The sequence below is a fragment of the Passer montanus genome, unplaced genomic scaffold (assembly GCF_014805655.1).
Source record: "Passer montanus isolate IOZ18808 unplaced genomic scaffold, ASM1480565v1 scaffold7, whole genome shotgun sequence".
Taxonomy (NCBI): domain Eukaryota; kingdom Metazoa; phylum Chordata; class Aves; order Passeriformes; family Passeridae; genus Passer; species Passer montanus.
Window position 1 is genome coordinate 13,445,345 of NW_024372147.1, and position 9,958 is coordinate 13,455,302.

The window sequence follows — 9,958 nt, forward strand, 5'->3', positions numbered from 1 at the left end:
TCTTCAGCCCACTTGGAACAACCAGTTAATAGAGGTGGTTAATCCTGATTCTGTTAGAAATGTGGATAGAACTGTCAGGAAGTTTGGACAAATTTTCTTCAAGCTATGTAGTGAATAGATGCACTTTTTTTAAAAAAAATATGTTAATAAAGCCTAAGTAATTCAACCTCCTGAAGGACAGTTCTCAGCCACTTGGGGGCTGATGGGGTCATGCTCATTTCTCTCCAGCCAAGTCCAACCTTGGGCACTCACTGGTAGCAGACAAGAGGAGAGATACTCTTTCCATTGATGCCCAGTGACAAGAGAAGGGACAATGAATACCAACTGGAGGTTCCCTCCAAACATCAGGAAACATATTTTTAATATGAGCTTCACTCAGCACTGGCACAGGGCTCTCCAGACATCTTGTGGAGTCTTCCTCCTTGGAGATGTTCGAAAGCCACTTGTACAGGGTACTGGGCAGCTGGTTATAGGTGGCTCTGCTTGAGCAGAGGGTTTGAACAGCAGAGGTTTACCAACAGCAGCCATACGGTTACTCTGTAATTTTCAAGTGCAACCAGTGCCCAGAGGGGCTTATGAATGTCACAGTTAGGTCTACACCTGCTAATTCTCCACCTCCTATCTGGGATGCCCTTAGTGATGCAGCCAAAACTATGGCTGGGATGTAGTGAAACTATGTGGTCAATTTTTCTGGGCTTGGCTTTATTGGCAACTTAACAGCCAAAACAGGATTGATCATCCTGCTGTTCCTTATATTCAGGGACTTCACTTCCATTTAACCCTACTGCAGGTCTCCCATATGCAGGACAAACTCCATGAAACCTGCAGAGTGATAGCCTACCAGTGCTTGCTAGCAATTCCATTTGACAGCATGTAAGCACAAGATGTTGAAAACTGAGTAACACTAGGGAGTAATGCTGCTTCTCAGCATGGGCTCCCAGGCACTGTCCTCTCAAACGGGCAGTTGTGAAAACGGTGGGGCTTTGGGATGAACTTCTTAGAGATGCTTATTAAACAGAATAAATTAAAGCAGGTATTGTTCTTAGGTCAACTTTTATTATGTTTACATAATGTTAACTCAGATGTGCTTGCTAATCACTTTCAATAGCATTAACTTTTTTAACATAGTACTTGTGTTGATATACAAAATAAAATAATTTATTGAAATAAAAGGTCAGCTGAAAAATCATTGTCTCTTCCAAGCCTTCTGTGTTTGAGTTGCAGGGTTATTCTCTTTACTGTAGGGATAAAAAGGATTATATTTCACTGAAAGCTCCAGAATATTATCTGTCTTGTTCTTTTGTACCCCAGGAGAGGTTATTTCAGGTTTTGTAGATCCCTAAGGTAGAAGAAGAGAATCATATTTTCAAGCCCAAATGCTCTGCATATGCAAGCATGTTCTATAGGAAACAGAACAAAGGCAGGCCAGACTGATACTACCTCACATGTTTGGGTGCCATCTTGCTGGTTTTCTTCTGAAGCAAATCCCCAAACCCATAAGTACAGAAAAAAAATCAGAAAGGCACATTTGTGATTTCCTTTGAGTTTTCATTTTTGAAGCATATTCTGGCTTACACTGTCACTTCTGATCTGTCTCAGATCTCCATGAGCTTTCTGCTCCTGAAATGGGGCTAAATCACTCCAGAAACCACGTGTAGGTTGAATATTTGCTGAATGCTGGCATGTCCAAATCTTCAAGAGCACCTGATTCTTACCTGATGTCGGATTCCTCATACATGGGGTGGTCGTTGAGGGTGCAGAGACAGAGAAGACATGCCAGCACTGTGCATGCCACAGGATGAAGAAGTCATTGGAGCAGTGCCATGGCAATTTTGTGTCTTCAAATTTTGTGAGTTACAGCTCACATTCCCCAAAAGTTTTGTCAGCATTTTACAGTAAATGTAAAGGACATACAATGTGATTTTATCATTGTCTCATGCACAGATCTATATTACACAGGCTGAGAATACGGGTGTTTTCCAAACTGATCTTGGCGTCTTGTACCAGATGAAGCCTGGTACAGCCAAAGCCTGTCATCACCAAAACTTAGAAGTGACAGGGTAATTCAGGCTCTAGGGAAGGGACTCTAGGAGGTCAACAGGTTCAACCTCCTTCTCAAAGAAGGGCTACATTCCTTGAAAGCACAACGGACACAAAAGCCAGATTTTAAATTACATTCTTCAAATGAAATTGGAGGCAGTAGTTAAACCTATCAGCCCTGCATTAGAAACATATTAAGGTGACAGAGCTTGCTAGCTCACAGGCGAGAGCAGCCCACAGATTCCCTTGGCATCAGCTGCAGCTGTCAAGAACCAACCAAGAAATAGTAGAGATCTAGTCTTGGCCCCAGACCCCATGCCCTGCATGGGGGTGAAGTCATTTGTGACCTGGCTGTCTGCCCCTTTTTCCCTTGGTCTGAAGAACAGACACGTGATATGCTCCTTCACAAGGTAGTTTCAGTTCCAAAGCTGATGTATACGAGTTTAAAGCTTAATATAAAACTGGTTTGGGGATTACTCAGAAAAACGGCATGGGTGGGGGATCAAAGTAAAATTTTGGATTGCTTCGTTTGGAAGCAGCTCCTTTCTCCAATAAAAGTTAAATGGTTTTTAGTTTAGAAACCTTACACATCTTATGTGATTCTTGAGCACCCATTAAGGATACAGTAAATAGGGAGAGCAGTCAGATCTGGAATAATGTAATACGTGAATTTTAAAGTATTTCTGCAATACTGTTTCTATCACCAGGAACTTTGATTATTATTACTGAACTCCTTCTTAGAAAGCTGAAAAGTTCCTTGCCATTGATGGAGAGAAAATATCTCCATATAAAATATATATATATATATCAGTATTTAAGTATTTAATTTGAGGTAGTTATTCAGAATTTTTGGGCCTGTTTCTTTTTCTTATTTACAAGTACAAATCTATTTACCAATGAACAAATCTTTGAATCTCTGACACAATCTCTACATTTCAGTAGAGAAATCTCATTAAAAAAAGCATTTTCCAAGAAATGCCTAGACCATCCTGCTTTCCAATAGTCTAGTAACAAGAATTACAGAGGCATGTGGAAAACTGAAAAGAAGGGAAGTAAAAAACTGCAGTAGATATAAAAGCTCATATCACACCTCAAAAGGATCATATTCAAATTAATGTGTATGGGAGGAATAACAGTAATCATTGTTTCTGTAAGCAGCTTCTAAATATAATGATAAAAGATACTGTAAGAACAATCTGCTCAGAGGAAAATTGGGTGTTTGTATTTTTCCTTACTCCCCATTTTTTTAAATTTTAAACTTCTGTTTTCTTGCTGTTTTCTGTGAAAACAAGACTTTGGTGTTGCTTCTGACCTCCTACTGTTTGAAGTTTTTATTTTACGTCGTTCTTGGTGACGCTTGTAACACGCCTTGGTGGTCATCAGCACATGTAAGGGAGTCCATAAATGTTAAAGAGTGAAAATTTAGCTGTCCAGTGCTTGGCAGGACATGGCAAGGATGTCCAGTCTATTTTAAGCAGTCAGGAAGAGGCACTGCACCATCACACAGTTGTTTTCCTTCCCTCCCCAAAATCCCAGTGTTTTCCCAGCCTAACCTCGACAGGAGGAAGTCCAGGAAAATTTCTAAAGGCAAGTCTCCAGCATGATGAGGCAAGTTTAGTTTCTTTGTAAAAAGAGGGTGGAGACAAGGGAAAGGGAACTGAAGCTGTTTTGAAGTAATGGCAACCTCAGCTGCTGCAATGGGGTGCAGAGATATGTGATATACTGTGATTATTGGAGTTTAGAGGCTTCCTTTTCAGACTAAAACATTTTTCACTCCTTTTCGAAACAGTATTACATTACAGGTGTTATAACTTTCCTTCAGAATCAGACTTACCACGGAACTGTAAATCTAAATCATGGCTGCCCTCAGGAAACCTTCCAGCCTGTAAACACAATGAAATGAGTGAGATGAAAGTATCTGTGTGAGAAAATTAATTTTAGGCATTCCACTGAAGTCTATTTAGTTTTTACAGTCTGGCCTGGCATCTACAAGTAACAGCTGGGGAGGACATATTAATTCCCAGCAACTAATACTGGGAAGATTACCTTAAGCTTGAAATCTTTACATAGGGGTCCAAGAGGGAAGAGAAAACTTATTCCCTTGAATTTCTCTTATTTTTTTCCATGCTGGAAAGTCATGGTATTCTGCCATAAGTATCAAACTTTCCTACTTCTGAAGCATTATTGTTCAAACTGATGAAGTTTCCAATTAGGAATTTATGTAAAAAAGTATTTTTAAAGTGCAGGCTGACCACAAGAGTAACTTCTCAGGACATTACATGTTTTTCAGCATATTTTGGTTTTTTGGCACATTTGTGTGCTCTTAGAAAGTTTCCCCATTCTTAAGAGGCATCTCTTCTCAGAGGATTTTGCTCACAGCTCCAGCCTAGCAGGGGCAGGTGAACATAATCCAAAAATATGGGAACAATTCAAAATGTTTTTTTTCATGTTCCTCCCTCTGAACGTGAGCGAAGATTCCATTTAAGATACAAAACTCTCTCAAGACACAAAATGCTGTCATACATCAACCTACTTATACCCATGTCCACTCCATCATTTTTCATTTCACACACTGTTGCTTGTCATCTGGGCACAATGAATGAAGCCAAAACACTGCAAGAACATTTCCTGTCCAGACTGTAAGAGAGTATGAGTCTCATGTTAGCTCATTCTCATAACTTACAAAGCACTTGATTTTGTGCCCAGATTTTGGAGAGCAGAAGAGCATCCAAGGAACACCCATTGCTAGCTATGCCATTTGTCACCTGGATTCTTCTAACATCCTTCAGCCTATATTTATATCTCTGATATTAACTTTTTTTCTTCCTACTTCTTATTTTTCATAAGATCTTCCTGGATACTTTCCAGGGATTATTTGTTTTCAGCTGTCTTATAAAGATCCCAGTGAAGAAGCCCATGGGGTTTAGCAAATAAAGACATACTGGGCAACTGCAAAAGCAGGAGACAGCATTGATTATGATTCCTTATCTCCAGCTACCAGAACCTTCCATTCACTGCCAACCTGTCTTTAACATTCCCAATGATATCCAGATACATCTGCCATCAATAAGGGACTTTCACTGTCCACCAGAAAGGAGACCAGCAATATGTCCATCAGCTCATTCTCTCTTGCACAACTGAAAGGAGCAAGCTGCTTCTTCATTGAGCCCCATCAGTCTCATTTAGCCACAAAGGTGAGCAAGCAGCATTAAGATCTGCTCTAGCCATGCATGTGATGAAGAAACTCAGAATGGTCATTACTTGCCCTAGCAAACAGACTTCCAAACATGGGGACAGGCCTTAATTTCTGGTTGGGTGTTGTTTTGTGCTGGTAAACTACATAGATGAGACAGCAACTTCTAGGAAAATGCCTGGATGGAATACTGTGTTTGGGCTAGGTGTAGAGATGAGCTGGTCCTGTAGCGATGGTTCAGCTTCACCACACATCGAAGGCAGACACAGAGCTGTGTCTGCACTGTTTATCTGTCCCCAGCTTCAGGCAGCAGCTCACCTCCTCTTCAATTCAATCACGGAAAGAGAAAGGCTGCATTCATGTCACTACTTCTCTCCTAAAATGGGCAGTCAATGGGCCCTTTGTGAAGAAGATCTTCCAGAACCATCGCCTTGATTACTGCAACTCAGCAGGCCAGCCTGTGCACCCTGGGGAGGATCCTGTGTAGAACTCTTATGACAAGGAAAAGAGATTTGCCATGGAAAAGAGAGTGTGAAACACATTCACATTGCACTGTCTACTGATACAGACTGGGAATGGTGGGAAGGGAGAAACATACATAAGAATTAGAAGGAAAGAGAAGGAACTAGAAGGTTCAGAACTTGCATACATGATTCAGGCTGTACCAGCTGCTTTGGCAGGTTGAGCAAATGGATGTAGATCCCAAAATCCTGAGCCTATGATGGGCAACTTCCAAGCCTTCCCACTTTGGAGTTGTTCTGACACTGGTGTCAGAATCCCTTTCTGAACATCTGGGAATTCACTGAGTTTTTATACCCAGCTGCCTCTTGAATAATGAATAACAACAGCAAATATAAACAATGTCCATAGCGTCTTTCAGCATCCATTTCCTTTGGACAATAGTTTCAGTTTTTCTGAAGAGAGATGGTGGGACTCAGATACCATTTGTCCCCCTTCTTTCCTGTAAAAAATCTACCTCCCACTCTCTTTCTTAGTATCCATGTTCTTAGGTGTGGAAATATCTGTTCTGTGCAGGAAAACTGAACTTGGGGTGTCCAATATTCATTGATGTTTTGACCTTGGAGCAACAAAAAATTTCAACTGAAGAATCCTAACTACATAAATAATTATGCATTCCACTAAAAGTCATAAGTCTCCAAAGTTTGTGAGACAATTACATTAAAAAAAATTGTATGTGTATGCATAAAGGCATACAAGCATGTGTCATTGAAATATTTAGTGTATTCAAAAACTGATGATGTTTTAAGTGTGTATATAAAAACATGCATAGGCACATTACATGCAGTAGTAATAATATTTTATATATATAACATGCTAAAGAAATAAAGGAGCAGCAAAGTGTTTAACTTAGAAGTTACAGAGCAGCAAGACCAACTCTCTCCAGCCATCCTATATGTGACCTCGTGAGAGAAGTGTATCTGATTACTTCAGAAAAAAAGGTGATCATATTATAAATGGTTATGAGTAAACCATTAAAACATTCTGGAAAATGTATTTCAACAAATTACTGCCTGGAATTTAATGTACTTTCATGAAAGTGTCTCTACTTCAGGAATATTTCTGTTGATAATGGATTTAAAATAGCTTTTTAACACTTTAAATAATTTTTTTAAACACTTCTCCATCTACATAGCTGTATTACAGGTGAAAACTTCGAAAGTCTGAATTACATTTTGTAAGTTTCTAACTATTTTTTGTCACCTGAAATACACTGAAAATCACTTTTGTGGTTTAGACCCAAATCCTCAGCTTCATTTCAGCACATACCCCCTATATGGCACCAAGAGGACCTGTGTGAATGACTTCACAGGCTGAGCTTGTTTCCATCTCAGCAGCACAGTTCAGACATCATATACTGTATTTTCCACATCAAATAGTCTCCTGGATGTAGTAATGGACACCAAGGACTCAGATTATACAGAGGCAGGGACAAGCTAACTCAATCTCCCACTTGTTTTGAAATATCTTTGCTTCATATCATTTTCTGTCTTCATAACAGCCTATAAGACAAGTCTGCTAATTAATCTGCAGAAAAAATTAATAAAACTACTAACATGTTCAATTGGTATCAATAGCAAATGTCAACTTTTATAGACAAAGAAGAGGGAGAAGTTGCCCACAGTTTAAGTAAAACAGTCACTTCTAGCACATGGATTCTTAACAGTTTGAAAAATTAAGCCAGAATGATGAAGTCACTGCTGCAAAGCCCAAGTTCAACATTTATACGTGTTCCTTGGGACAAATACCTCACTTGTAAAAAAAGAACGTTTCAAATCAGCTCACTGCACTGCTCTAGCAAATATTCTGTAAAACTCTGTTCTTTATCAATTTGTACTTGTGTGTCACTTGGGGCTCTCTCACAGACAAAAGGTTCCTCTTGCTGTTCTTTGTTGCATGTCTCTGATTTCCAGATAACTGAAACAAGAGAAGAGGAGTGTACTTAGGAGTGATACTTTCTAAGCTGATCTTGGCTTGCATCCCTAATGCAAGGCTTGCCATTCCGAGGTTTTTTTTTACGAGGAGAGGGAGAGGGAGAGGGAGAGGGAGTGAAATATTTTGGTACGGCAAAGCTGGACAGTGAAAGGGACATCCCATTTATTCAAACATGCTCAGTAGCAAGGGTACTGTTCCCTGGGACACTGAACACCACTTTCAGATCTTGATGAACTTCACTGAACTGTTTGTGAACTCTGATCACCTGTTCATGAGAGTTACTTTTGAGAAGGAGTAGCTCTGAATCTAGTATTTAATTTGTCTGGGTTTGATAGTAACACATCAATGAAGAGAGTTCAGAACAGTATGAGAGAAATACACTCTTCAGAATAACATTTAAACTCAGATCATCTTACTTTTCCTTGTAATGTGCTGGCTCAGAATAATGGAGAGAACTGAGCCCAAGCTTCTGTGCTATAATGAAGAGGGGCTGTTAGAAAATAAGTAATAATATCTATTCCTTGTGCCTCCTGTTTGGCAAGTATGCAGAGGAAAAGTCTACACCTTACATTACTTCAGATTTATTTATACGATTGTACATTGAAATTAAACATGTTGACCTGATTAAACCAGTATCTAATTAATTCTCAAACACTATTTCTTCAATTTTTGCCATTTCTCTATTGAGAATTTTTTTTCTTCTTTAGTAATGACTACTGCAGCTGAGTAAGATTCAGCCTAACATCATTTACTTGGCAATTAATACAAAAAATTTGTAATAAAAGTAACTGATCTCATCAACATTTTAGCACATCTTTGAAAGCAGCACTTTAAATATACTGAATTGCTCTCCAAAACAATATAATTTCCTTTTTAAAAGTAAGAAACTAGAGATCCCAGTTAAGAAATTATTCAAGGAAAGGAAAGGAAAGGAAAGGAAAGGAAAGGAAAGGAAAGGAAAGGAAAGGAAAGGAAAGGAAAGGAAAGGAAAGGAAAGGAAAGGAAAGGAAAGGAAAGGAAAGGAAAGGTTTATGCCAAATGCTTTACAAGTACTGAAGGAATAATATTCTTGTTATATTCAGAAGCACTTCACTTCTGTGTTCTGATGATATAGACAGTCAGGGTGACTGCAGGTAAGCTCCAGGGTAAAGAAGCCTACTGCCCTCTCCAGTACTTTGAAGAAAGTGTGTCCTTGAAAACTGCAGCTTATGCAATCACATTTAACTGTCTGCCAAGGGTATTCTGATGCAACTGATTTTAGGAGAATAAGGTTAATTTCTGAGCTCCATCAGGGTTCCACTCTGTGTCCTTGGCCAATTACCGCACAAGTCTTGAAGATTTCTTTCCCAGTCTATTTAGTGGGGAAAAAAGAGAACATATTTTTTTAAACCTGACTTCCAGTACTTTCTAAAAATTGACTCATTGCTTTTAGTTGCTTTGTAACCATGCCAAAGGTATCAACCAGGCTTGGACTCAAGTTCAAAAGTTGATGTGAGCTCTGTTCCTGCAGATGGTAGTCCATATTTATACAACAAACTGCGAAGTACACCAAGCAAAACTAATAAGCTTGCCATTGTTTGAAACCGCAAATCAAAATCATTAAATCACAGAGTTTTGATGGGGCATTCTAGCCTACTTCATGTGAACTTTGTGGAAGTATCAAAGAAATTTATTTATCCCTGTCAATTCTTCCAGTTTGCATGATACTGAAGACAAGGAAAGTGAACATAAAATGTATGGAGCTTCAGAAAATGCCAAATTCACATATGGAGCGCATGTTTGGACCTATTATTTTTCTCTTGAAATTAGTATGCTCTTTTCTGGCTGAGATGTCATAAATGTGTGCTTCATATAAACAAGGGGGAAATGGGGATTCAGAAAGCAGGGTGTTAGGGAACGTGAAAGCAAGTATTTTCTCATGCAAGTTTTCCTGAATAAACGAATCACCTTCCAATTACCAGAACTGATCGCACTCACAAGACTGCTCGAAAAACTTTCTGCTCAACACCTGCTATTCTGGTCCTTTCGTAGTCACTGCGAATTAGGAACGCCGATCCTGAGATCCTCCCAGGTACCACAGCAAGCTTTTGCAGGAACAGCTTAACTTGCAAACCCCCCCAGAGGTGTCTGAGGCACAGCTCCTCGCCGCCCGATGATGCGGGACGTGCAGCGGCTGCCGGCAGGGTGACGCGCTGCCGGAGGGCGGGACCCGCGCTCCCGGGCGCGCTCCCGGGCGCGCTCCCCGCCGCGCTCTCCCCGCCGCGCGCTCCC

The 9,958-nt window shown here is 39.9% G+C and overlaps 1 long non-coding RNA gene across 1 annotated transcript in view; it reads right to left on the reverse strand.

The window, feature by feature from the left end:
* Positions 1-1,046: 1,046 nt before the first annotated feature.
* The window catches only part of LOC120512105, a 44,167-nt gene continuing 35,255 nt past the window's right edge, over positions 1,047-9,958 (reverse strand). The window contains exons 3-4 of the long non-coding RNA XR_005629933.1: positions 3,875-3,923; positions 1,047-1,238 (exon numbers count right to left, since the gene is read on the reverse strand). This is a non-coding gene — a long non-coding RNA (uncharacterized LOC120512105). The remainder of the gene's footprint in view (positions 1,239-3,874; positions 3,924-9,958) is intronic.